Source organism: Mauremys reevesii, linkage group 17, assembly GCF_016161935.1.
Source record: "Mauremys reevesii isolate NIE-2019 linkage group 17, ASM1616193v1, whole genome shotgun sequence".
Classification (NCBI taxonomy): Eukaryota; Metazoa; Chordata; order Testudines; family Geoemydidae; genus Mauremys; species Mauremys reevesii.
In genome coordinates, this window is record NC_052639.1 from 16,598,562 (window position 1) to 16,625,841 (window position 27,280).

Genomic DNA, 27,280 nt, shown 5'->3' on the forward strand with positions numbered 1-27,280 from the left:
GAAGTGGACTGTAGCCCGCGAAAGCTTATGCTCAAATAAATTTGTTAGGGCATGGCTACACTTGCAAATTTGCAGCGCTGCAGCAGGGTGTGAAAACACACCCTCTCCAGCACTGCAAATTGCGGCGCTGCAAGGCGCCAGTGTGGTCAAAGCCCCAGCGCTGGGGCGCGGCTCCCAGCGCTGTGCGTTATTCCCCACAGGGAGGTGGAGTATGGACAGCGCTGGCAGAGCTCTCTCCCAGCACTGGCGCTTTGACTACATAGCGCTTCAAGCGCTGGCGCGGCAGCGCTTTGAAGTGCAAGTGTAACCATAGCCTTAGTCTCTAAGGTGCCACAAGTGCTCCTGTTCTTTTTTAAAAAGCAAACAGAATGTTGGGAATCACTGACTGCCGCTGCACACTGAGAGGATGTTTTCAGAGAACTATCCACAATGACTGCAAGATCTTTCTTGAGTGTTAACAGCTAATTCAGACTCCTTCATTTTGTATGTATAGTTGAGATTGTTTTCCAATGTACATTACTTTGCATTTATCAACATTAAATTTCATCTGCCATTTTTGTTGCCCAGTCACCCAGTTTTATGAGATCCCTTTGTAATTCTTCTCAGTCTGCCTGGGACTTACCTATCTTGAATAGTTTTGTATCATCTGCAAATGTTGCCACCTCACTGTTTACCCATTTTTCCAGATCATTTATGAATATGTTGAACAGCACTGGTCCCAGTACCGACCCCTCAGGATACCACTATTTATCTCTCTCCATTCTGAAAACTGATAATTTATACCTACCCTTTGTTTCCCATCTTTTAACCAGTTACTGATCCATGAGAGGACTTTCTTCTTTCACCATGATGGCTTACTTTTCAAAAGTCAATTTAAATTAAATCCTTTTAAAAAAAATTATATTTTTTTAGAAATCTAGACCTGTTATGTGTTTTGGTGTAACTTGCATTATTCTTATGTTAAATTTGCATAATCCTAACGAAACATTTACTTTATTCATATCTCTTTTATATATCTCATTGGTCCTGACACCCCTGTAAATTCAGACACCCCTAATTTCAATTCCTGGGGAAACCACTGCCTCTGGCAGTGGTTAGACAAGCAACAGCAAGGCACTGGACTGGTCTGGAGTGAAAGTTCTGTGGGAAGGAACTGAAAAGAGTATTGGGGCTGCGGTGCAGCGCTTGCAGACACTTTCTTTGGCCTGTTTTCCTGGAAGAGTTAGCAGCGAGAGATTGTTAGTCACAGGTCAGTGGGTGGGTTTGTGCAAACTAGGAGTGTACAGGGAACTGTCTTTGAACAGAAGGAAGGAGAGAAACCGGCAAGAGGAAGGAGGCTGAAAGACTTCTCTGGCTTTGAACAGAATTCTGTGTTAATAGTTCTTGCTTTTAGCTGATCTCACTGAGGTCAGTTGGGGCGCATGGACAGACATGGGAGTGACTCAGCCAGGTCATTCCCATCTTCTGCCAAGCAACCAGGAGATGACAATGGCTAGCAGTTGTACTGTACTGTTTGCTACCAGCCTAAGATGTAAAACTAGATGAATCAAAACAAGAAATTGACCTGTTTTGTTTTGTGAAATCAACAGCCTGCTAAACCCAGGGTTTTGAGTTCAATCCTTGAGAGGGCCATTCTGTGTGACAAAGTTGTTTGTGTTTCTCCTTGATGCAAAGCCACCCCTTTTGTTGATTTTAATTTCCTGTAAGCCATGCCATCAGTCACCCTCCCTCCATCAGAGCAATGGCAGACAATTGTTTCACGCCTTTTCTCAGTGCAGAACCAGAATCTGCAAAAGCGAAAACAGGCAAGGAGGTGACAGCAGTGCGGTGACAAGAGTGATGAGGACATAGACATGGTCATAGACTTCTCACAGAGTACAGGCCGGGCAATGTGCCCTGGCAATGTGCACATCATGCTGATGAGCTCTGCATGAGCTCTGCATGGTCAACTGTGCTGATCAGCACGCCACACTGGCCAAACAGGAAATGAAATTAAAAGTTTGCGACCCTTTTCCTGTCTACCTGGACAGTGCATCTGAGTTGAAAACGCTGTCCAGAGTGGTCACAATGGAGCACTCTGGGATAGCTCCTGGAGGCCAATACCATCGAATTGCGTCCACACTACCTAAATTTGACCCAGCAAGGCTGATTTCAGTCCTAATCCCCTCGTCGGAGGTGGAGTAAAGAAATCGATTTAAAGAGCCCTTTAAGTTGAAAAAAAGGGCTTTGTCGTGTGCATGGGTCTAGGGTTAAATGGCGGTAACGCTGCTAAATTCGACCTAAAGTCATAGTGTAGACAAGGCCTCAGAGGAATTTTATAGCTACTGGCTGGGTGTCCAAAAAAGGGAGCTACCCACCTACCCTTTCATTGATCACACTTGGTAACTACTAAGCAGAAGCACAGAATCTAGATGGATTTGCTGCGTCTCCTGCAGGCCTTCCTAATGGCACAGCAGGGCTGCTCTTGGCTCTGCACAAGGTTGTTTTGTTTAGCAGTGACTGTGAAGGGATTTCCAGCTATTTGGCTGTGGGAACTCTGGTATTAAGTGGACACCCTGTCTTAACTGTGTATGGCTGTATTGCTTGTAGATTTCTATATTCTGTACTGATGTTACCAAATGGAGTATTTTGTAGCGGTCTGCTATAATTTAACTTATACAAACTATGAATATGCTCCCTCAGACTTAACCACCCGCCTTTCACACACTCCCTGCTTCTCACTCTCTGGGCTGGGAACAAGCCACCGGCATGTGCGTCCATTGGATTATTTTTATTTAATTACTTCTCATTGTTAAATTATTTATGTTTTTTAAATTTCATTGCAGTGCATTTTCTTCCTGCCACTGTCACCTGGCAGCTAAGGGATGTGAGATTCTCCTCCATTGCGTTTCTGCCCACGGAAAAAGAAGAGACCCCACACTTCAGTACCTTTGGAAATAAAAGCAACCTGGAAACAAACCAGCTGTCTCCTCAGTGTGCAGTTTGTGTCTCTTTTGGTGCAGTTGATGTGTGTGCAGCATGTGTGGTGGACAGGGGCACTGTGTGCTCACATGGGAATTCACCATCCTTGGTGCAGGATTTGACTTGTTCTGGGAGTGAACATAGCACTTGTGGAGTTTCAGGCACAGGCTGCATGACCCCCTCCATTTATCTTTGGTGCAGATACAGCCCAGGCAGCACTAGTGCAACCTCCTCTCCTGCTGCCCTCCACCATCATCTGCACAGCCCACCTGTCAGGGCAGGAGGGGAATGTCTCAGATGGGACTACCCTGGGATGGGGAGGTGTGGTTGCATCCATTAGGTCACCAGACTGAGCCTTCTAATATCCCTTGGTGATTGTTCCCAAGATCCAGGACTTTGTGCTCAAACATCTCCCAGCTTCCTTGTTTAATATAAAGGCCAAGGTTTCCTTGCAATATACAGGAAGAAAGTAGATTTTCACCCCAGATGGGACTTGAACCCACAATCTCTGGCTTCAGAAGCCAATGCCTTATCCATTAGGCCACTGGGGCCCTGATGTACAGCTACTGAAGAGATGGAAATTCCCTCTCATAAATGCACATTCCTCGCATTTGCTTCAACACCAAATAGCCCCTTTATGTGCCTTACAGAAATGTCTGCATCCCCTGGCAGCGAGGCAACTGGGCAGGTTGCTGACACAATTACAACCCAGAATACAAAGTGTACAGTGCTGACTATATATAGTTTTATTACAAATATTTACACTGTAAAATATAAAGTACTATAGTGCAATCTCTTTATCATTAAAGTGCAACTTGCATATGTAGATTTTTTTTTGTTGCATAAGTGCACTCAAAAAGAAAACAATGTAAAACTTTAGAGTCCAGTCAGTCCTACTTCGGGTTCAGCCAATCGCTGAGACAAACAAGTTTGTTTACATTTACTGGAGATAATGCTGCCCGTGTCTTATATACGTCACCTAAAAGTGAGAACAGGCTCTCTCATGGCACTTTTGTAGCCAGCGTTGCAAGGTATTAACGTGCCAGATATGCTAACATCCATATGCCTTCATACTTCAACCACCATTCCAGAGGACATGCTTCCATGCTGATAATGCTCGTTAAAAAATAACGTGTTAATTTGTGACTGAAGACCTTGATGAAGAACTGTATGTCTCCTGCTCCATGGTTCTATCCGCATTCTGCCATATATTTCATTTTATGGCAGTCTTGGGTGATGACCCAGCACATGTTGTTCACTTTAAGAACACTTTCACTGCAAATTTGACAAAACGCAAAGAAGGTATAACGTGAGATTTCTAGAGACAGCTACAGCGCTCGAGCCAAAGTTTAAGAATCTGAAGAGCCTTCCAAAATCCAAGAGGGACGAGGTGTGAAACGTTGTCAGAAGTCCTCAAAGAGCAACACTCTGATGCAGACACTACAGAACCTGAACCACTAGACAGGAAAATCAATCTTCGGTTGGTGGCATCGTTATCGAGCAGTACCTGTCATCAGCATGGAAGCATGTCCCTGGCCTCTGATTGCTAGCAGCTCGGAGAGGAGAACAGGGGCTGGACCTCTCCATGGCCGCCTGGTCTGCTCACTCCCTCTGAAGCCCATAGCCAGGGCCAGCCTTTGGGGTGGGTGCCACCAGGGAATTGCCCAGGGGTACCATGGTCAAGGGCGGTGCTGTACGGTAGCAGAGAGGTGTGTGCTGCTGGTGTAAAGTCAGAAACTGCTCCCGGCTGGCAGGGGAGTGCTGCTTGGGGTGGTGCCCAGATTTCTCCCTGCTCCCTCCCGGCATAGGAGCATGGGGGGAAGGAAGTGGAAGAGAAGGGGGAGATAGCGGTGATGAGCGGATACTGCTCCCCCCAATGTTCCTCCGTGCCCCCTCTCACAGCCCCTAGCGATGTGCGGAGGAGCAGTGTTCAGGGGCGGCGGGAGCGAGCAGCAATGCCAGCTACTCTGTGCATCCAGGTCAGTTTCCCCAAGTGGGCACAGGAGGGTGCAGGGGTTAGGGAAAGGGGCACAGTGCAGGGATTACGGGTGCGGGAGGAGGCAGGGGTTAGGGGAACTGGAGGGCACAGGGTTAGGGGTGCAGAGCTTCAGGGTTGGGTGCCAGAGGGGGAGCAGGGATTAGGGGACAGTAGCACAGACCCCACCTACTCCTCCTGCTTTCTCCTGACACCAGCACCACCCTTCCCAGCATCGCCTCATGGCAGCATCTGCTTCGGACTCGCACCAGAAACGGGAAGTCTGGGCCCTGCCTGGCAGCGGCTGTCAGGAACTGGAAGCAGGAGCCACGACCACTCCCAAGGTGCTGTGGGGCCTGTCCTCGCTGGTGGCACATGGAGGCAGTGGATACTACCACGCCCATGGTGCCATAGGGTTTTCAGGTGGGTTGCCTCCCCTGGGTTGGGCTCCAGGAGGTTTGGCATCTTAAGAGACTGGGGTTGCTTGGAGGAGGTTTGAGGACCAACAGCGAAGGGAAGTTGGACACTGGCCAGAATACCAGGAGACAAGGCAGGTGAGGTGATACCTGTTACTGGACCAGCTTTGGAGCCACACAGGGTCTTCTTCATGCAGGGAAAGGTGCTCAGAGCATCACAGTTCAATAGAAGGTGGAACGCTCTGCCCTGAACACCAGACATTCCCCTGCTTCCTGGAACAGGGGGCCTGTCCCCACTGTCCTGTAAACAGCCCCACCATGTACCCCAGAGGTGGCTGCATCTTAGCACCAAGACACCAGTGGTCACTGCTCCAGAGGAGATGGTACATACAGGCCACTGCCCTACGTGGCCCCACGTTACTGCCCCAAGAGATGAGGTACACACAGGCTACTACTCAAACTGGGCACCTGGGGTCACTGCAGCAATGGTTGTGGGGATACATGCAGGGCACTGCCGCACATGGCCACCAGGGGCCACTGCTGCAATGGTGGTGGTTTGGGGCAGGGGATGATAAACAGGCCACTGACTGAAGTGGCCACTACCACAATGGTGTGGGGAGAGGGAGGAGATATCAATAGGGCACTGCCACACCAGGGCACCACAGGAGGTCACTGCTCCAATTAGGAGAGATACACATCGGGTAGTGCCCCAGCTGGGGGCCCTACCCCCGCGAGAGAGGGGGCGGGGGAGAGAAGAGGAAATCAAAGGCCACTGCCTCACTTAGCCACCAGGGTCACTACCTAAATAGGGGACAAACACACAGGGCACTGCCCCACCTGACCAACAGGGGTCACTGCCCCAATTGGGGATATACAGAGGTATTGCCCCACAGAGATGCCAGGGATCAGTGCCTGCCATACCTGGCTCAGGGTAGAAGGGATAGGGTGACCAGATGTCCCAATTTTATAGGGACAGTCCCAATATTTGGGGCTTTTCTTATGTAGGTGCCTATTACCCTCCACCCGTCCCGATTCTTCACACTTTCTATCTGGTCACCCTGGGGGCAGGGGCAGGGAGAGAGGGGCTACACACAGGGCACTGCCATACTTGGCCACCAGTGCACATCCCTAGTGGGGGAGTGACACACACCAGGAGCAGGGCTCACTGCCACAAAGGGGTTGGAAGATACTGAGGGCACTGCCTGACACGGCGACCCAGGCACCCTGCCACCTTGGGGGAGGTGAAAAACACACCTCAGGCACTGATTCCTCTGGCTACCAGTGGTCACTGGCCCAAGGCAGGGGTTGGGGGGACTAAATACACAGGGGACTGCCCCACTGGGACAACACGAGTCACCGAGATGAGAGTGGGCTATGCAGAGGGCACTGCCCCAATGGCTCATATACATACAGGGCGCTGCCTCACCTACCCACCAGCGCTCACAGGCACAATGGCAATGGTGGGGTCACATAGGCAACTGCCCTCAGTGGCTACCAGGGGGCGCTGCAGCAATGCTAGGGGGGATACATGCCAGGCATTGCTGCCCCTCACCACCAGGAGTCACTGCTCCTACAAGGAGGCCCCCTACAGGACACTCTCGTGCCTGGCCAGCAGGGGTCACTATCACTGGGGAGGGGCTATGGGGAAGCAGAGAAAGAGCAACTAACTGCAGTGGGGAAAATCGTCATCTACCGGGGAGAAAGAACGGACTCCGCTAGGACATCGCACCAACTCCGGCCAGGCTGGATACCAGCAATTCGGGGCTGGAGCAGCTCCAGCTAGAGGCTGGGCGGAGGCAGGTGACCTCGGTCTCTGTGCTGAGCAGGATGCGTTGGCAGCGAGGAGGGACAGGAACCCCCAGCCAGGGTCTTGCTGCCCAAGGAGGGGAGATCTGTGGCAGTTTTGGAGTAGCTGGTTCAGCAGCCGTGAGCCGCATGCTTGTCCCGCCTGAGCTCTCCAGGAGCACATAACACACAGGTGTACACTGGATGTAGGCACCAGTGTAACGACAGGGCCAGACTCTGCTGAGTGCTGCCTGCGAGAGACAGGGGCAGAGTCAGACGGGCAGATGGGGGCAGGAGATGACAGGGCCAGCGGCCATGAGCTGAACCCATCACAAGTCCAGCCTGTGACGTCACCATCCGTCCCTGCAGCTCTCCATCTGTCCCGCTGTCCGTCCAACTCTCAACCCCATCCGTCCCCAATGTATGCCACACACCCCTTCACCCATCTGCCTCACACACTCATCTATTTCCTCATGCATCCTGCTGTCCCTCTGATTGTCCCTGCAGTGCCCAGCACAAGGAGGCATAGTGGACCCTGAGTGAGGCTTTTGGGTGATGCAGTAATGGAGCTAGCGGGTGATAAGGAGGGTTCTGGGAATCTCTAATCCCAGCCCCACTTCTCCTGTGCCCAAAGCCATGACCACGAGCCCACCCCTCTCAGTCTCAGACCCCACAGCCCCAAAGACATGACTGGCCACTCATGCTGTGACCCAGTTACACCAATGAGGTCTCCCCGAAGATAGAGGATTGGAAGAGCAACCCCCTTATCCTGGCAGGCAGGACACATCCTTTCCAATATGGCAGAGACCTTGCCCGGGGCAGATGGATCCAGCTGAGCCCATAGGAGACTGGGGAGGGGAGCAGAGGAAGAGGATGCAGGCAAATGAACATGACAGGTGTCCATGAAAGGGGAGAGAGAGTTTGAGTGTAAGTTGGCCAACATAGAGAAACCTCGGAGGAAGAAAGAAACTCAGAACAGGAGTCACCCTCATGGATCCAACTTTCTGCTAGGGAGCACACACCACTCCTGGCCAGAGATGATCAGCCCTCGCAAATGGCAACATCATCTCCTTGAAGCCACAGCTAGTCTGGAAACCCACACCCAGGTAACGGGAAGTCCCTGCCTGGAGCCAGGAGGACTGTGACCAGAGCCCTTCCCAAACCAGATACATATCTCACCGACAGAGACAGCTACTCTGATCCCAGCTGGGCAGGTCTTGCCTGGCATCAACAGGATTCACGCAGTCACTGCTCTCGCTCACTTTCCATCTCACCTCAGGGCTGGACTCCGTCCCCGCGATTTATTTTCTCTTGGTATGAAACACAACACAAAGAAAAAGCAACGGTGGCGAGGCTCCTCTTCTCACTACTCCCACACCCCAGGGCTCCGGCTTCAACCCTCCTCCCATTCTGCCATCACAGCTACAATTAGAAATCTGCAGCCTGGGCTCACACCTGGTTGTCTCCCCAATCCTTGGCGCTGTCCAGCACGTCTCCCTCCACAGAAGTCACCTGGCCTCGTCTTAGACTCCATCTTCATATTGCTCTTCTCCTTCCCAGAGCTCCTGCTCTGCCCCTCAGGCCTGTCTGTGCTCAGCTCTGCAGGCAGAGGAAGGGGCACGATGGGAACACACACGCCCCATTCCAGACACCCGCAGCATCCACCGGGCTGCAAACCACGTCACCTGTGGCCAAACCACCCCCACCCCGAGGAGCAAACAGCCTTGGTGAGCCCAGCACACACAAGGCAGGAAAAGTCACACCCACCCCAGCCCAGCCCAGGGGAGCTTCCCTCACTTCCCGGCCACAGGCCCACGGGGCTCCTGGATGGGCAGTGGGGCCCCTGAAGAACTAGCTCAGCGTGTGATGAGTGACTGGGGGGTATGTGGGGCAGGGCCGCCCGGGGGCAGGAGGGCAGTTTGCCCCAGGCCCCACAGGGGCCCCCACTGGAGTTTTCGGGGCCCCTGGAGCAGGGTCCTTCACTCTCCCCGGGGGGCCTGGAAAACCCTTGCGGGGCCGGGCCCAGGAGCTTCCTCCGCTCCGGGGCGGAAGGACCCCCCCCCCCGCTGGCGAGTTACCGCCGCGGCGGCACCCGCCGCCGCAGGGCCCCCCGGGAGCGAAGTGCCGCCGCTGCCCGAGCCCCCGCCCGGATCCCACGGATCCCAGCGGCGCAGCGCGCCAGGGGAGCCTCGGGGCGAGGGAACCGGGGCCTCCCCCCGCGCGCCGAGTCTCTGTCCCGCGCTCTCTCCGCCAATCAGGGAGCGGGGAGGGGCGCGGCGAAGGGACGAGTTACGGCCCCTCCTGCAATAGAGGCCGCGCGTGAGAGAGACAGAGAACTACGCTTCCCAGAGTGCACCGGGAGGGAGCGCGTTGTCCGAGCAACCGGCGCACTTCCGCTCTGAGACGAGCCAGGAACTACAACTCCCAGCCTGCCCGGGGCACCTCCGTCCTCTCGAGCCCAGGAAGGGCGGGTCCTGGGTCAACCTGACACCTCCCCTCACAACTCCTCAGCCCCGCCCCCAGAGAGCCCCGCCCCCCTCCGGCTCCTGACGCGAACTCGCGTGTCCCGGGGTCTCGCCTGGCCCTGCCCCCCCCCGCCTGCTTCTCCCTTGGCCTCCTGTCTCCCCACCCGGGGGGGGGGGCTGTTGGATGGAGCCATATGGAAATATGGGGGAGCCAGGACTCCTGGGTTCTCCCCCAGCTCTGGGAGGGGGGTAGAGTGGGGGAGGGGCAGGGCTGGGAGCCAGGACTCCTGGGTTCTCCCCCAGCTCTGGGAGGGGGGTGGAGTGGGGGAGGGGCAGGGCTGGGAGCCAGGACTCCAGGGTTCTCCCCAGCTCTGGGAGGGGGTAGAGTGGGGGAGGGGCAGGGCTGGGAGCCAGGACTCCTGGGTTCTCCCCCAGCTCCGGGAGGGGGGCAGAGTGGGGGAGGGGCAGGGCTGGGAGCCAGGACTCCTGGGTTCTCCCCCAGCTCTGGGAGGGGGTAGAGTGGGGAGGGGCAGGGCTGGGAGCCAGGACTCCTGGGTTCTCCCCAGCTCTGGGAGGGTAGAGTGGGGAGGGGCAGGGCGGGGAGCCAGGACTCCTGGGTTCTCCCCCAGCTCTGGGAGGGGGGTAGAGTGGGGGAGGGGCAGGGCTGGGAGCCAGGACTCCTGGGTTCTCCCCCAGCTCTGGGAGGGGGGTAGAGTGGGGGAGGGGCAGGGCTGGGAGCCAGGACTCCTGGGTTCTCCCCCAGCTCGGGGCGGGGGGTTGCGTGGGGGAGGGGCCGGGCTGGGAGCCAGGACTCCTGGGTTCTCCCCCAGCTCTGGGAGGGGGGCAGAGTGGGGGAGGGGCAGGGCTGGGAGCCAGGACTCCTGGGTTCTCCCCCAGCTCTGGGAGGGGGGCAGAGTGGGGGAGGGGCAGGGCTGGGAGCCAGGACTCCTGGGTTCTCCCCCAGCTCTGGGAGGGGAGTGGGGGAGGTGCGGGGCTGGGAGCCAGGACTCCTGGGTTCTCCCCAGCCTGACACACACACACACACACACAGCCCCTGTACCCGCCCCACTCCAGGGCTCCTCAGCCCAGAGGGGAGCCCCCCGGCTGAGTGGGGAATCAGACCCCCCCAAAATTACGCTGGGACCAGCTTGATCTTCCTCCGCCCGGCCCTGCTCTGCATGTATTCAGAGTGAGTCAGTTTCCCTGTCCTGCCATGTGTCTCTTCTCCTCCCCAGTTCCTTCCAAACCGCCCCATTGCCCCTGCACCCGGGCTGGGTCTCTGCCAACCCTCCTGCCCCCAATATCTCCCTGCCCCTATCGGTCTATAGGGCTGGATCCCTCCCTCCCCCTTCTCCCCTCATTTCCTGCCTCTGGGGTCTATGGAGATGGGTGTCTCCTCTGCCATCTCCTCCTGCCCCAATATCCCTCTGGGGCTCTCTGGGGCTGGGGCTCTCTCCTGCCCCTGTGCTCTCCCTGCACACGATGTCCTGGGAGTGACTCAGTTTCCCTGGACCAACATTTCACACACCCCACCCCACCCGACATGTCTCCCTCCACCCCACCCCTTCCTCCTGCACCCCAGGCTGGGTCTCTGCCAATCCCCCTTCTCCCCTCCTGACCCCAAGATCTCCTGCCCCTACCGGTCTATGGGTTGGGTCTCTCCCTTCCCCCGCCCCCCATCCCTCCCCCCAATATCTCCCTGCCCCAGGCCGTCTATGGGGCTGGGTCTCTCCCTGAAGCCCCGCCCCAGCGCGGGCTCACGGACAATCCCGCCCGGCGGCTGTGACGTGCTCACTCCCTGCAGACAACTCAGTCCCTGGAGACTAAAAGGACAGAAGGTGTCACGTGTCCATGGGCGGGGCTATGCAGATGAGCAGTGTCTGGCGGCAGGACGGAGAGCAGCGAGATGAACCGAAGGAGACCGGTGGAGAGAATTCTCTCCGTGTGGACAGAATCCGGTGTGGGGAGTTCGTGCTGTGGGTGCCTGCACCGGAGTCACTTCGGGGCAGTGTTTGCCACTGAGCTGCATATTGACCAAAGGTGTGTGAATGGAGTGTGGTGCCTGGCGGGGAGCAGCTCATGGTGAAAAAGAAAGCAGTGGGAGCAGCAGATCCTGTCCTAGCAGTGGTTTGTGCGGTTTCTTTGCAACCATGAGTGGGATTGTTGTGGGTGCAACTAGACCCCACCTTCTCTGATGGGGTGGGGCTTCTACTGTCTGCCTGGGGGGGGGGGGTCCATGATGTCACAGCCCATGGGGGAGGGGTTGAATCATGTTTCTGAAGTGGGAGAGCAACTTCCCCTGTTCCCACTCATTCTCCGCTAGGGGGCTGGGATCTCTAGGGAGGGGAGCCCAGGAAAAAACAGTCTCCCCTATGGAACCAGGAGTCCTGTCTCCCAGTCCTCCTGCTCTAGACCCCCTCCACTCCCAGAGCCAGGGATAGAACCCAGGGTCCTGGTGCCCAGCCCCCTCCTGCTCTGACCACTCGACCCCACTCCTCCCAGGGTGGTGCAGGGTCACTGGGTCTGTGTCTCAGCTCTGCTAAGGGCCTTGACTGATTTTCTCAAAGTGCTTCCTTCTGTATCCAGCATATCTGCCCCCGCCCAGTCGCTGCCCACCCCATGTGGGGGCACCAGCAGTGTGCCGGGTCGAGATGGGAAATTGTCCAAGCTGGCCCAGGAGAGACATGTGTGTCCCTGCTGGTGGGGCTGAGCCCGCTGTGTGTGTGTGTGTTGGCTTTGCAGGATTTTGTATCCTGCAGCAAGTGACACACACATTGATGCACTAAAGGGACTCACACAGTCCCAAGAACACTCACACAACACACCCAGAGGGCATGCTCGCTCCATCCCCAAAGAGAGAAACAATCACACCCCCCAGCCATGCTCACAATCACACACACACTGGAATATTCACAATTGTGCTCAGAGACACAACCGCACACAGTTCACTCCCACTGCTCCCAACACAAGGACCTCCTGCCCCATACAGCATGTGCCAAGGCCTGTGGAACTCACTGCCACTGGACAGCTACCAATGAGAATGGACCTTTCCAGGAGACCAATAGACATAGCCGTGGCGACAGAGGGGGCTGGGCTTCCAGGGCCTGACCCTGGCTGAGACTGGTTCTGACCATAGGGGTCTATCCAGCCGGGGGCAGCGTGACCCACACACAAACCCACCAGAAGCGCCTTTCTTAGCAGGTCTCCCAGGCCATCCCCCACCCTGCCCCGGGCTGGGTAACAAAGGGGCAGTATGAGACTCTGGGCCATGTGTGAGGAAGTGGGACTGGTCTTACTGGGGTCTGTGAAGCTTCAGTGTCCCCAGTGCAGTTCTTAAGTATCTAGCAAAGCAAAAGGCCAGTGCAAGGGAATGCCTGACACTCTGTCTCCTAGCAACTGATGGCCTGGGCCCCTCCCCTGCAAAGGTGCAATTGAAGGTGTTGGAGACAAAGGGGTCAGGTGACCTCCTGGCCCAGGAAAGAAGCTGAGCAGAGAGGAGGGGCTGGAGGGGGTTGGGCAGACTGGAGCTGGCTGGGGAAAGAAGGGAAGCACAGACAGGGCTCTGATCCCCAATGGGGGCTATAGGGCTCCTGGGGCCCCAAGATGGACCTAACGGGGGATCCTGTTATCTGTGCCTGCAAGACCTGTGTTGGACTGTGTTCCTGTCGTCTAAATAAACCTTCTGCTTTACTGGCTGGCTGAGAGTCACTGTGATCGCAGGAAGCTGGACCCTGACTCCCCCACACTCCGTGACACCATGTCGCAACTCGGCCCCAGCCCCCCACTCACACACGCTGGTGACTTGGGTAACTGCCGAGGGATTGCACAAGAGAGAGTCAGAGCCAGGAGAGAACCCAGGAGTCCTGGCTACCCCCGACACACCTCTAACCACTGGACCCCACTCTGCTCCCAGGGCTGGAGATAGAACCCAGGAATTCTGACCACCCCCCCCCCCGCGCTGACCACCAGACCTCACACTCCCCGTGTCGATTTTCGGCTCGCTGCCTCTTCTATCCACCCACCCCCCCTGTCCATCCCTTTGCTGCAGGTTTTTGGGGGGTCACCCCTGCTCTGCATTCCCCAGTGCAGCCCAAGGCTTTTCCTCCCCTCAACCACACATCCTCACCCCTCTCGTGCTGGATCATCTGCTTGGCCCCTGCCCCTCTCGGGATGCGCTGTGCGGCTGGGGATTGTGCAACGGCCCAGCACCAGGCAACACAGAACGGACACCACGTGCCCTGCCCCACCTCATGTGAGCTGCTCTCCAGGTGCATCGGGCCCGGTGCCCGCATCTTGGCACTCCTGCCCCACAGGGAGTGAGCTGCAGCCCCACCACACTCCGCAGAGGAGAAGGGTCAGGCCAGCCAGCCCTTGTAAGATGGAAATCACCACCAGGGTGAATGGTATGGGGCTGTGACATACAGAGAAAGCGGTTGTTGCGCCGGCAGAGGGCAGCAGAGCATGCACACACACACAATTGCAAACATACACAAACACATGCATGAATCCAGACACACACACGCACAGAATTGCTAATATACACAAACATCCGCACAAATCCAGCCAACATCAACACAACTGCTAACAGATGCAAACACATGCACAAATCCAGCCACATGAACACACATACTTGCACAGCCACAAACACCCCTCCCCACACACAAAACCCCATGCAGAAATCAATCAATCAATCAATACACACACGCACAATCCCCATTCTATGCACACACCTTGGGTCAGTGTGACACTGAATACTTCAATTGGATGGGGGGCCCAGCACCATGGCTATTCCCTGCCCCCCAGGGCTTGCAGGGAGTGGATTGGGGGCACAGGGGGCACGATCCATAGCCAGACAAGGGGTGGGGGGGTAGAGATGGGGATGGAACCGTGGCACCACCCAGTTCCTGGCACAGGCTCCTTCCAGGATTTGCATTTCTTGGTCGGTTTCACCCCATCAGCACGTCCTGCCGAGCCCCCTCCTGCTGTGCAAGACGGTTCTGGGGACAGGAAGAACCAGGAGTCCTGGCTCCCAGCCTCACCTGTGCTAAGGTACGAGACTCTACTCTAACCCCAGTGCTGGGACTGGACCTAGGAGTCCTGACACCCATCTTCCTTTCCTCTAACCACTAGACTCCACTCCTGCCCTTTTGGGGAGCCAGGACTCCTGGGTTCTGTCTCCAACTCTGGGAGCAGAGTGGGGTCTAGTGGTTAAACAGGAAGAAACCAGGACTCCTGGGTTCTACTCTCAGTGCTACTGTGTGACACTGGGCCTCTGTTTCTCCTCCCACTTTTTGGGTGTGGAGCCTGTAAACTCTCTGGGGCATGGCCTGTCTCTCGCTGTGTCTGGGCAGCGCCTGGCCCAACGGGGCCTGATCTCAGCTGGGGCAGGGACTGTCTCTGTGTCTGTGCAGCCCCCGGCACAACAGGGGCCTTGATTCTGCCCCGGTCTCTGTAGGTGCTGCTGTTGTACAGATAAGTAGTCGTGATACTAAAGGCGTGGCAGTGCGTGAGTGCACCACCATTGCCATGCAAGGGCTAAATGTGATTCTTATCCCTGTGACCCCTGTGAACCCTTCCCCCGATTCTCCACCTGAGCCTTGTACCGCTGCCTTTGTCAGCACGCAGAAAGCCACCCAGCTCTAGCCCTAAAACAAGAAGATGACCAAAAAAAACCTCACACCAACAGGAAACCAGCCCCAGCAGTTTGTGACTTCACTTCCCAAAATTATATACACAAACACACACACAGAGCCCCGCTCAAACAGCCCCCTTTGCCAATGCACCACCTCACCTCGTCCAGAGAGGTCTAGGTGGGAAGCTTCACGTGGGAGCAGTGATGGACAGCACCATCAAGGTAGGTTCTGGAGATGGTCCTCCAGATGCAGGCGTCTGGGCTCCAACTGGCACTGGGCTCACACTGGGCTGTGTTCAGTTCCTCTCTCTGGTGTGCGCCCCGGCTCCACAAACGCCCCCGCCCCCTGCTCTTTCCTTCTGGTACAAAAAATATCCTCTTCCTTCGCCCCAGAGAGAGACACCCACGGTGCTGCTCAGCACACGCCTTCCCCCCACCTTCCCCCCCATTCCCAGGAGCGTGCAGGAAGGGAGTCATGATTGGGGAGAGCCCGTGTCCCGAGGGGAGGGTATTTTGGGGCTTGCCCCCTCCACAGAGCATGGGGGTGCCAATAGGCACCTATGGATGGTCCCGCCAAGCAGGGCCAGGATGGAAATGGGGGGCCTGTTCCCCCAACATGGAGAATCTGGGTGCAACCTTGCTTAACGGGTCAGTCTGTCCTTTCTCTGACTCTCTCATTCCAGCTTCAGCTAGCACTTGTGGTTCATTTGCTCTTTTTCATTCCTTTCCTTCTCTAGCTTGTATGTCCTTGCTTTCTTTTTTCCCCTCTACCTTTCACGCTCTTGCTTTCTTTCCTTCTTTTTCTAATATTTTTTCTCTCCCTTTATTTCTTTCTCTGCCTTTCACATTCTTTTCGCTTGCTCTCTCTCTTGCTGGTTATTTTTTTCACTCTTTTTCCTCGCTCCCTTCCGACCCAAGCGGGTTCTCCTCACACAGATTTTGACAGGTTTTCCCCCTGATCAGCAAGTGGATTAAGCACGACTTCAGTGGGTGTTTGCCAGGCCAGGAAGCAGGCTGGCCGGGTGTCTTCATGGCCATCTGCTGTCCATGCATAGGCATGGTCCTCCCCTCCTCTGGCCCTGACCTCAGTCGCTCTGTGGCTTATAAGCCTTCCCTCAGAGCTGTCAGCACCAGCCGCCTCTGCTCTAGGTGCCCAGAGGAGGAGAGGTGTGCTGGGCTCCAGCCTGGGACTCTTCCTCAGGGCCGCCCAGAGGGGCAAGAGGGCAATTTGCCCCAGGCCCTGAGCCCCACAGGGGCCCCCACGAGAGTTTTTCGGGGCCCCTGGAGCGGGGTCCCTCACTCGCTCCGGGGGGCCTGGAAAACTCTTGCGGGGCCGGGCGCAGGAGCTTCTTCGCTCCCGGTCTTCGCCGGGGGGGTCCTTCCGCTCGGGGCAGAAGGACCCCCCGCTGGCGAATTACCGCGAAGGCGGGCGGACCCGCGCCGAAGTTCAGCTTGGTCTTCGGCGGTAATTCGGCGGCAGGGGGCCCTTCCCTTCCGGGACCCGCCGCGGATGTGCCCCGAAGACCCGCGGCGGGGCCCTCCCCTGCCGCCGGATTTCCGCTGGAGACCGGCCTGCGCGGCGGCGGCGGGGCCCCCGCCGGTAATTCGGCAGCGGGGGCCCCACCGCAGGTCTTCAGGGCACTTTGGCAGCGGGTCCCGGGCGGAAGGGCCCCCCGCCGCCGAAGACCCCAGGCCCCCGGAATCCTCTGGGCGGCCCTGCTCTTCCTCCCTCCTGCCTACCAAGCCTGGCCCTGCTTTCTTCAAGTGCCATGTGGGCAAGAGGAAAAGTGTGGCCACAAGCACCAAACTTGTGGGCATCAGGTCAAGCAGTGAGAATCCCAACCCCCAGAGCCACTTCTAGACCCCCACCAAAGACCTGACTCCAGTAGGGAGGAGTCACCCAGCAGGAGGAAATGATTCACTCTTACATAGCTGGAGACAGGAAAGCACTTTGAGCACCAGATCTTTACCACCAGCTAACACAAGGTCCCACTGAGATTTGAACTCAGATTGCAGGATTCAGAGTCCTGAGTGCTGCCCGTTACACCATGGGACCAGCTCATACTGCCTTCTCTGCACATTGGTGACTCTCACAGGGCTGGCTTGTGTAAGGGACTGTTGGCCCTTTACTAAAACTTAGTGGGGTTTTTGGTTGGCTAGTTTCCAGTCCCAATAGAAGGGGGAAGGGTCAATGGGAAATCAGGACCCTGAGACTGACATGCCCCTGGTGCAATGGTCACCAACTGGTAGGGAACAAGTGAGAATTTGTTAATGGAGAAAAATTCCTGGTGAAAATTGGCAAAGCTGTGGAGAGTTTGAAAAGTTCAGTGAATTTACACATGGGTCTTTACACATGGGTCTCAACCTCAATTTACCTTAGGGCCAGTGCCAGTCCTCCCAGTGGGCCAATAATGTCACTCACACCGCCCAGAACCCGCCCCCCAAAACTCTGCCCCTCACCTGCCTAAGGCTCTGGGAGGGAGTTTGGGTGGGGGAGGGGTTCTGGGGGGCAGGCGCTGGGAGGGAGTTTGGGTGGGGAGGGGTTCTGGGGGCAGGTGCTGGGAGGGAGTTTGGGTGGGGAGGGTTCTGGGGGGCAGGCTCTGGGAGGGAGTTTGGGTGGGGGAGGGGTCCGGGGGGCAGGCTCTGGGAGGGAGTTTGCAGCGCCGTAACATGGGCGCGGCGAGGGAGGCACTTGCCTCAGCGGCAGACCCTGGAGGGGCGCAGCTCGACCACGAACCGCGGCGCGCCGGCGGCAGCTCTACCCCTGCCACTTCTTCGGTGGCAGTTCGTCAGTGGGACCTTCTCTCCGAGAGGACTCAGGGACCGCTGCCGAATTGCCACGAAGGATGAATGAAGCGGCGGTGGCAATTCAGTGGCAGGTACTTCCCTCCGACAGGGACTCAGGACCCGCAGCCCAAGAGCCTGGAGCCGGCCCTGGCCGTGAGTACAAAAATTCCTGGTAGGGCGCTGGGAGTTTGGGGGCTGGGTGCAGGCTCTGGGCTGGGGCAGGGAGTAGGGGGAACAGGAGGAGGGGTGGGGGTGCAGGCTCTGGGAGGGAGATTAGGGTGGGCAGGAGGGTGTGTGTGGAGGGAGAGGGAGTTGGGGGCAGGTGTGTGTGGAGAGGGTGCAGGCTCTGGGATGGAGTTTGCGGGGAGGAGGAGGGGTATGTGGGGAGGGGATGGTGGTGCAGGCTCTGGGAGGGAGTAAGGGGTGCGGTGCTTACCGGGGTGTCCAAGGTGGGGTGGGCTGGGGGGCCTCCACGTTCTGCTGCCCCCAGGCATCACCCCCGCAGCATCCCATTGGCTGCAGGGGCTCGGGGTGGGGGAAGCGCGCGGAGGCACAGACCCACCCTGCCCTGCCATGCAGAGGGGCCGGCAGCCATTGGAGTGAGCAGGCAGATGCTGCTCAGCTCCGCTGCACTGCTGGGGCTCCTGGGGGGGAGCGCCTGGGGGCAGCAGGTGGGGCCAAGGGAGTGACCCGGTCCCAAAACTGCTGGAGCCCCACGGGTGAGACCTGGGGACCAGGACTGCCAGCCAAACTCCTTGAAGAGGAGGTGTCCCTCTCCTGTCAAAAACTGATCTTCCTCCTTCAGTTCAGTGACAGCTTGAATTGTTCCTTATCCCGGCAGAGCCAGAGGATTGAAAGCAGCAACATCAAACCCCTGTGTAGCTCGCAGGAATGGACATAAACACTCCCTGGTATCTGAGGAGATGTTTAGCTTTGCCCTTGGTCAACTACAAGGCCAAAGGGAAAGGAGGTGGCACCAAAGGGAAAGGAGAGTGAAACATGGCACATCATTGTTATGCCCATGGTGGCTGCAAAATCTTTTTATGTACTTCTTCTTATCAGCAGTGCATTATTTTCTCTGGCGTCTAGACCTTGACTATACCTTGGCCAAGAAATTTGTACCTTGATAAAATAATTGACTGCCCCTGGTGAAGGCAATGGACTTGACACCCACTGGGATGTCCCAACACCGGTACAAGTGCTAACAACATGGCTGCCTTTTAGCCATCGATTTTAATCGGGGCAATACATTGAAACAAACCCCTGTTAAATCATTTCTCAGCCCGAGTCCTTCACCCACATTCCCTAGAGCATTGGGCCACCACGTGGACTTTTCATTTCCCACCTCAATTTCACAGAGACACAATTTCCTTTGCACAGATCCATGAACAGTGAAATCTTCCTGTGTCTCTGGTCTGAACCAGGGCATTCGATTCCAGTGAACCCTTCTCTCCTGCAATGGCAATGGTCAGACAGAGGGGTTGTGGCACCTGCATCCCTGGCAGGAAGCTATTGGCTCAGCTCTTTCTTTCTGCTGCTGCTGTTAGTCCATGTAACATCAAGGGTGGAATGCAAGGCTGAGTTCACGCACCAGCCCCCTGAAATATTTCAGTGCCCCAGAGAAATCCTGCCCCTGGAACAATGTGCTGGAGATTTGACTAGGAAAGGGACTGTCTGAATTGTCAGAGTGGGGAATGAACAACAATCTACAGCAATGTCGTTCACACAAACACACTCTCATCCTGCTCCAGCTGGAAGGGAAATGGGCAGGAATTCTCACTGTTCACCCAAGGGCACACTTACACTGATGCGCAGTCATGAGCGTGCTGGGAAGCTGGTCTGAGCAATTTGAAGTGACAATTCAGTGAGAACAGAATCATCATGTAGTGGAATAATTGTATGTCAAGTAGTTGTGGCCGAGTGGTTAAGGCGATGGACTAGAAATCTATTGGCGTCACCCCGCACAGGTTCAAATCCTGCCAACTACACAAGCACTGTGCTGTTGTTATTATCACTCTAATCTTAGTGCCTGAGCATCCACAGTGCAAACTGGAGCCAGATCTACTTTCACTCTGTGGACACCTAAAATGCTGCTGTGGCATTGCTATAGCACTTTGGAGTAAACAGTGATTGGAGGTTTTCCCATCCCTGTAATAGCTGCATTGACAGAACAATTCTTCCTTTTCTTTACCACTATCTAACCAGGGCTTAGGTCACCTTAACTCTATGGGATGGGTTGGGTTGGGTTGGGTTGGGTTCACACCCTGAGAGACGTCACTCTGTCAGTTCAGTGCCCAGCGTACACCAGCCCTTAGATCCCTCTTGGTATTTCAATGCAGGCACTGACCTGTGAGAGGAAAACATCAGCTCACAAACACACAGACTGAATTCCCCACATTTCATCTCGCTGCACTTTCCAGAAAGTCACGAAATTCAATTCATTCTTGATAGGACAGAGAAAAAATAAGTGACACTAAGTTTTTGGCTTGGGTAAATAAAATTAAGTGTTTAATTAATATAGTACAAATCTGTACTGATTCCTCTAACTAACACCACAGTGTGAAACAGGAACAGAGACAAAGCTTGTCAGTGACGACTAATTTCACAAATGATCTTCCCATTATTAATTTCCACGCTGCCCCCATTGGAGGTCTGGGCACCTCCAGTGTCATTGCTCTGCATTCACCTGCCCCTAGAATTGTTCTCGGACATTCGCCTTCCTCTGCAGCGTGGGGCTCGGGTCACTTGCTGGAGGATTCCCTGCACCTTGAGGTCTTTAAGCCACGATTTGAGGACTTCAGTAACTCAGACATAGGTTAGGGTTTTGTTACAGGAGTGGATGGGTGAGATAATGGTCCCTTCTGACCTTAAGTCTATGAATCTAGTCCCAAATTTTAGTCCTGCTTTGGGACAGTGTCTGTCATGCAAGAAACTGCCCAGTCTGCGCTAGCAGTGAGGCTCCCTCACTAACAGCTGAAATCAGGGAGAGCTGTGTGAAGTGCAGGGCCCCAGGGGTGCCTGAACAGGGGGAGAACAACACCCCAGGACTTTTAAAAATGGGAGGGCTCTGAAAGGGGAGGGGCCCAGCCTCTGTAGCAGGAATGCAGGGCAGGCGAGTTCACGGCGGGCATTATGGGATACTGGTGGAGGCCATTATAGTGATATAATGACCAGCAGCATTTACACTGAAAATTTGTCACTTTAAGTTTGCTGCACAAAGCTCTAGGCCTCTCGTCAAGGTGGTTTTATTTTGTCACCAAAACAGGGCAATTTTGTCGCCAGACGTGGCATTGCAGTGTGTGCACCAGCCAAAAGCTGCCAACCGAGGGAGCGTTGTGTGTTTTCACACACCTGAGCAATATAATGATGCTGAAATAACTTTGCAGTGCAGACCTGGCCAAAGATTCACACACACACACAGAGCTTGCAAGGAAAACGTCACCTGCTCCTCTGCTTTGCAGAATTCAAACACAAGCAAAGCTTGTCAGGCCCCAGTGGGGATGGCAGAGAGTCAGGTGTGGGCAGACAGTGTGTTTTAGCCACAGGCAGGCACCATGGCTTAGCTGGCTAAAGCACCTGTCTTGTAAACAACAGATCCTGGGTTCAACTCCCAGTGGTGCCTTGTTGGTTAACTTTTAGGACACCTGGTATTGGCTACTGACAGAGGACAAAACACAGAGCTAGGTGGGCCTTTGGTCCAGCCCAGTGTGGCTGTTTAAACTGGGATTGAGGAGAAGGGTGAAGAGGAGCAGGCTCTGGTTGGGAGTGAGGAGCAGTGAGCATAGGAGGGACTGAGGTTGGGTCTGAGGGCACTGGGAAAAGAGGGGACGTGGGTTTAGGCTGAAGAGCATCTTCATTTGGGGATCCAGCAGGACAGGGGAAGGCAGCAGGTGATTCTAATTCCTTAGGGATATTCTGTGTGTTCGTGTGTGTGTGTGTGTGTGTGTGTGCAGGGGAGGAACATGCTCTATGCCCAGAGGCCTTTATTCCTTCAGGCTGCAAGGACAGAGGGGCTGTCAGGAAGTTGCCCCTTCAAACCCAACAACACAAAAGGCCCTTCTGAGGAAAGGAAAATCCTGCAGAGAAAAAGTAACCTCCAAGAGGACTCCAGCAAGACAGTGTAAGATCTTGGGGAGTAGTTTATCACCTGACCAGGGACTTGAACCCTGGACCCTCAGATTAAAAGTCTGATGTTCTGCCAACTGAGCTAACCAGGCTCCCAAAGCGAAAGAGCAAGTTGGTGCAGAGGAGAAACTAGTCAAGAAAACAAGAGCGGGAAACAATAGGGGAAACCTGCTGCTCTCTCTGGCCTGGTCAACACTACGAGTTTATATCGAATTTAACAGCATTAAATCACATTAACCCTGCACCCGTCCACACAACGAAGCCCTTTATATCAATATAAAGGGCTCTTAATACCGATATCTGTACTCCTCCCCGACGAGGGTGTAGCATTGAAATCGATATTGCCATGTTGGATTAGGGTTCGTGTGGCCGCAATGAGCGGTATTGGCCTCCAGGCGCTATCCCACAGTGCACCATTGTGACCGCTCTGGACAGCAATCTGAACTCGGATACACTGGCCAAGTAGACAGGAAAAGTCCGTGAACTTTTGAATTTAATTTCCTGTTTGCCCAGCGTGGAGCGCTGATCAGCACAGGTGACCATGCAGTCCCAGAATCCAAAAAGAGCTCCAGCATGGACCATGCGGGAGATACTGAAGCTGATCTCTGCATGGGAGATGAATCCGTTCTATCAGAACTCCGTTCCAAAAGACAAAATGCCAAAACATTTGCAAAAATCTCCAAGGCTATGATGGACAGAGGCTACAGTAGGGACTCAACACAGTGCTGAAACTTAAGGAGCTGAGACAAGTGTACCAGAAAGCCAAAGAATGAAATGGATACTCACAGAGGAGGGCGACTGATGACTGTAGCTATCCCACAGTTCCGCACTGTCCGAAAACCATTTACATTCTTGGCTGAGTTCCCAAAGCCTGAAAGGTCAAAAACATTGTTGTGGGTGGTTCCGGTATGTGTCATTCCCGCCCCGTGAAAGCCGAGGATAAAAATTGTTTCTCACCTTTTTCACTGTCACCGTATGTCTACTGGATGCTGCTGTGAGACACGGTGCTGCAGCGCTACACAGCACCATCCTCTTCCCTTCCTGGCGGACGGCAGACGGTACAGTAGGACTGGTATCCGTCATCGCTGTCCCATGAGTGCTCCTGGCTAGCCTCGGTGAGATCAGCCGGGGGTGCCTGGGCAAAAATGGGAATGACTCCCAGGTCATTCTCTTCTTTAAGCGTCTGTCAGCACCATCCAGTAGACATATGGTGACAGTGAAAAAAGACTGAATGGGCTCCATGGTTGCCGTGCTATGGCGTCTGCCCAGGCAATCCAGGGAAAAGGGCACAAAATGATTGTCTGCCGTTGCTTTCACGGAGGGAGGATTGAGTGACGACATTTACCCAGAATCACCCGTGACACTGTTTTTGCCCCATCAGGCATTGGGATCTCAACCAAGAATTCCAATGGGCGGGGGAGACTGCAGGAACTATGGGATAGCTATGGCATAGCTACCCATAGTGCAACGCTCTGGAAATTGACACTAGCCTCGGTACATGGACGCAAACCGCCGAATTAATGTGTTTATTGTGTCACCGTGTGCACTCGACTTTATACAATCTGTTTCCAAAAAACAGTTTCTGTAAAATCGGAATAATCCCGTAGTGTAGACATACCCTGAGATTAACAACTTTGGTGGCTAATTGAAGGCTGATGATTCAAACCCAGGTGAAGATGGAGGTGTTTTTTTAAGTGATGAGCATCCAGTACATTTTAACAGGCAGAAAAATGCCTCAATGCTGGTCTAGCCTCATTGGGCAAGCATAAGGAACACTTTTGCCGGTGGTATAGTGGTGAGCATAGCTGCCTTCTAAACAGTTGACCTGGGTTCAATTCCCAGCCAATACAGGGATGTGATATTCTCTCCTTTGGGAGCTGGTTTAATTTCAATCATGTTGTATCACTTTATCAATGGAATGACAGAATCCATGTGCTGCGGGTCACTCAACACACAATGAAAGAAGAAAGGGGTGGGACTATACAATGAGCTGTTGGAGTTATCCTGGCATTACAATGTTTGGTTAACTTCTTGAAAAAGTATTTCCTTTACTTCCCTCTCCCTTTTAGACTCAGAGCCTTTAAGGTCAGAAGGGACCAGTGTGATCATCTAGTCCGACCTGCTGCACCACGCAGGCCAAAAGACCCCACCCACCCACTCCTGTAATAGACCCGGGAGGGGAGGCAGCTCTGTGCACTGCCCCTACCTCAGGCAGCACATGGAGGCCCTCTGCTCCCCTCCCCCCATGGGTGTGCAGAGATGTGCCAGCAGCACTGAGGTGGCTCCCTGCCCACTCTGCCTCCGTCCCTCTGTGCCACTCCCAGAAATGGCCGGCATGTCCCAGCATCCCCTGGGGTGGGGGGAGTGTCTCCATTCATTGCCCCTGCCCCGAGTACCGACTCCGCAGCGCCCATTGGCCAAGTCACGCAGAAGAGCCGGCCGCCATAGGCCAACATCCAAGGGCAGAGGAAGCCAAGCCACAAGGCTTCAAAAGGTGACTGGCCAAGATCCTCTAGCTTTCCCCTGCTGATGCCAAGGCTTTTTCCTCAGCTCATTTCACCACCCTCTGCCATGCAGGGGTTGGGGTTATCGCAGGTGTTACCCAAAATTGGGCCAGCCAGTAAGCAAAGGGAGGACTAATGACCCACCAGAGTTTGGCAGAAAGCAGCACATTTATTATACTGACAGTTAAGCTCAAAATAAGCAGGGCGGGGGGGAGTCACACTCGCACTCGCATACTCACGCTCCCAGGACAGGCACAGCGCTGGAGATGTCAGGATTCTGCAAGGTAAGTGTCCCACAGCGCAGCTATGGACGGTGCGATGAAGGTAAGTCTCCCTGAGGCACAATGAAATACAACGCAGAGAACCACTGGCCAGGCGCTCCGGGCAAAGGGCCTCACTGGAGCTACAAGCTTGTGAGTGCTCTCCTGAGCACAGGGCCCCTTCCCATTTTAAGGGCCTGCACCTCAGGTCCTGAGACTAGAGATGACTTGGCTGCATCTGGTTGGTCACACTCCACCTTGGGCAGTGTCCATGCTCTGGGTGCGTGAGTGCTGCCTAATTAGAGTCCCAGACACCTTGTCTACCTGGGAGCTCTTCTGCTCTTCAACCAGCCCATTCATCCCACCAGCATTCCAGGAGGGAGCGGGAGGGAGAAAGCCACTTCACAGGCATTCAGAGAGGAGAGGAGACAAAAGTGGGAGCAGGGGAAGTATAAGAGAACTTTTGAGCATAGAAATCACTGCTGCTCCTACAACAGCAGGGACAGGCCAGTAGGAGCTGGGAATAAGCCACCATGTTTCTGCCTGGTTTCAAACCAGGCACCTTTGCGTGTTAGGAAAACATGATAACCCCTACACCACAGAAACTTTGCCACAAGGCTCTGCCCTCCCTTTATAAGACCATAAGAATGGCCATACTGGGTCAGACCAAAGGTCCATCCAACCCCGCATCCTATCTGCCAACAGTGGCCAATGCCAGGTGCCCCAGAGGGACTGAACCTAACAGGTAACAATCAAGTGATCTCTCTCCTGCCATCCATCTCCACCCTCTGACAAACAGAGGCTAGGGACACCATTCCTTACCCTCCTGGCTAATAGCCATTCATGGACTTAACCTCCATTCATTTATCTGCAAAAGAACAAGGAGCACTTGTGGTGCCTTAGAGACTAACAAATTATTTGAGCATAAGCTTTCATGGGCTAAAACCCACTTCCTCGGATGCCTGCAGTGGAAAATACAGCAGGAAGATATAGATATACAAAGAACATGAAAAAATGGGTGTTGCCATACACACTATAATGAGAGTGAGCAGCTAAGGTGAGCTATTATTAGCAGGAGAAAAAAACCTTTTGTAGTGATAATCGGGATGGCCCATTTCCAACAGTTGACAGGAAGGTGTGAGTAACAGTAGGGGGACAAATAAACATGGGGAAATAGTTTGACTTTGTGTAATGACCCATCCACTCCCAGTCTTTATTCAAGCCTAATTTAATGGTGTCCACGTTGCAAATTAATTCCAAATCAGCAGTCTCTCATTGGAGTCTGTTGTTGAAGGTTTTTTGTTGTAATATTGCAACTTTTAGGTCTGTAATCAAGTGACCAGGGAGGTTGAAGTGTTCTCTGACTGGTTTTTGAATGTTATAATTCTCGATGTCTGATTTGTGTCCGTTTATTATTTTACGTAGAGACTGCCTGGTTTGGCCAATGTACCTGGCAGAGGGGCATTGCTGGCACATAATAGCATAAAGAGCTAAGTCAGCACCCGAATAGCACTTTTTTGGGCCTGCTGCTTCTCTGTCTGGGAAGTTTTTGTCAGCCCTGGCACACGAAAAGAGCATCATTGCAAGCACCCATGAAGGCGAGATGAATTTTTGCCTGCCTTGCTCAGCTTGACTTGCTTCCTTACCCCATTCCTGTCTCAGATCCTAGGTTACCTGGTGGCTGAAGATGGTCCATTGTCTCAAGCGTTGCCAGAGCCTGACACAGTTCACATCGTCAGCCTTTGCTCTGCACATGCTGGTCATGCACACTTGCAAATACTTTAAAGCTCCTGTCAGTAAGTTCTGGGGACAGTTGCTCACCTTCAGAGGAAGCTCCTAAAATTGGCCTGTCTCACCTAGTGGTACATTGACCTCTGTTCAGATTGAGCCAATCTGTGGCCGCCGCTTTGAGGGCTCCCACTGTTGCGTATGTAGCCACCCTGCAAGCACCTTCCACCTAGCCACCCACTGAAAATCCTGTAGGGTGTAAGGTGGGAGTAGAAGAACACTAGAGGGGGGGGCTCCCCCTTCCCCCACCATCGGCCATCCCCATACCCGGTGCTGCACCCAGTGGGATAAAAAAAATACGGCCATATCGGAAGAGTCAGTTGCGTTCTGTGCGGTTGCCCCATCATTCCCCTCAGGCCTGACCTGCCCTCCAGCTCAGCCACTCACTGAAAATTGAAAAACAAAACAGTAGAGCTATAAAAGTCTTCAAAGCCCACCAAGCCCAGCCCTCTTCTAATACGGCAGAAAAGCCGCACTTCTCCTGACTAGGTAGGGATGTCCTATTGCCGCACAAGAAGTGGAAGGCCATTTAATGTGGCTAAATGTAAAGTAATGCACATTGGAAAAAATAACCCCAACTAT

At 54.5% G+C, this 27,280-nt stretch overlaps 3 non-coding genes across 3 annotated transcripts; 1 reads left to right on the top strand and 2 right to left on the bottom strand.

The window, feature by feature from the left end:
* Positions 1-3,439: 3,439 nt before the first annotated feature.
* TRNAQ-CUG lies at positions 3,440-3,512 on the bottom strand. The gene has a single exon. It is a non-coding gene; the product is annotated as a tRNA-Gln (tRNA).
* A 13,706-nt stretch (positions 3,513-17,218) lies between these two features.
* Positions 17,219-17,290, bottom strand: TRNAQ-CUG. Its single transcript has one exon. It is a non-coding gene; the product is annotated as a tRNA-Gln (tRNA).
* A 2,637-nt stretch (positions 17,291-19,927) lies between these two features.
* Positions 19,928-20,009, top strand: TRNAS-AGA. The gene has a single exon. It is a non-coding gene; the product is annotated as a tRNA-Ser (tRNA).
* Positions 20,010-27,280: the final 7,271 nt, after the last annotated feature.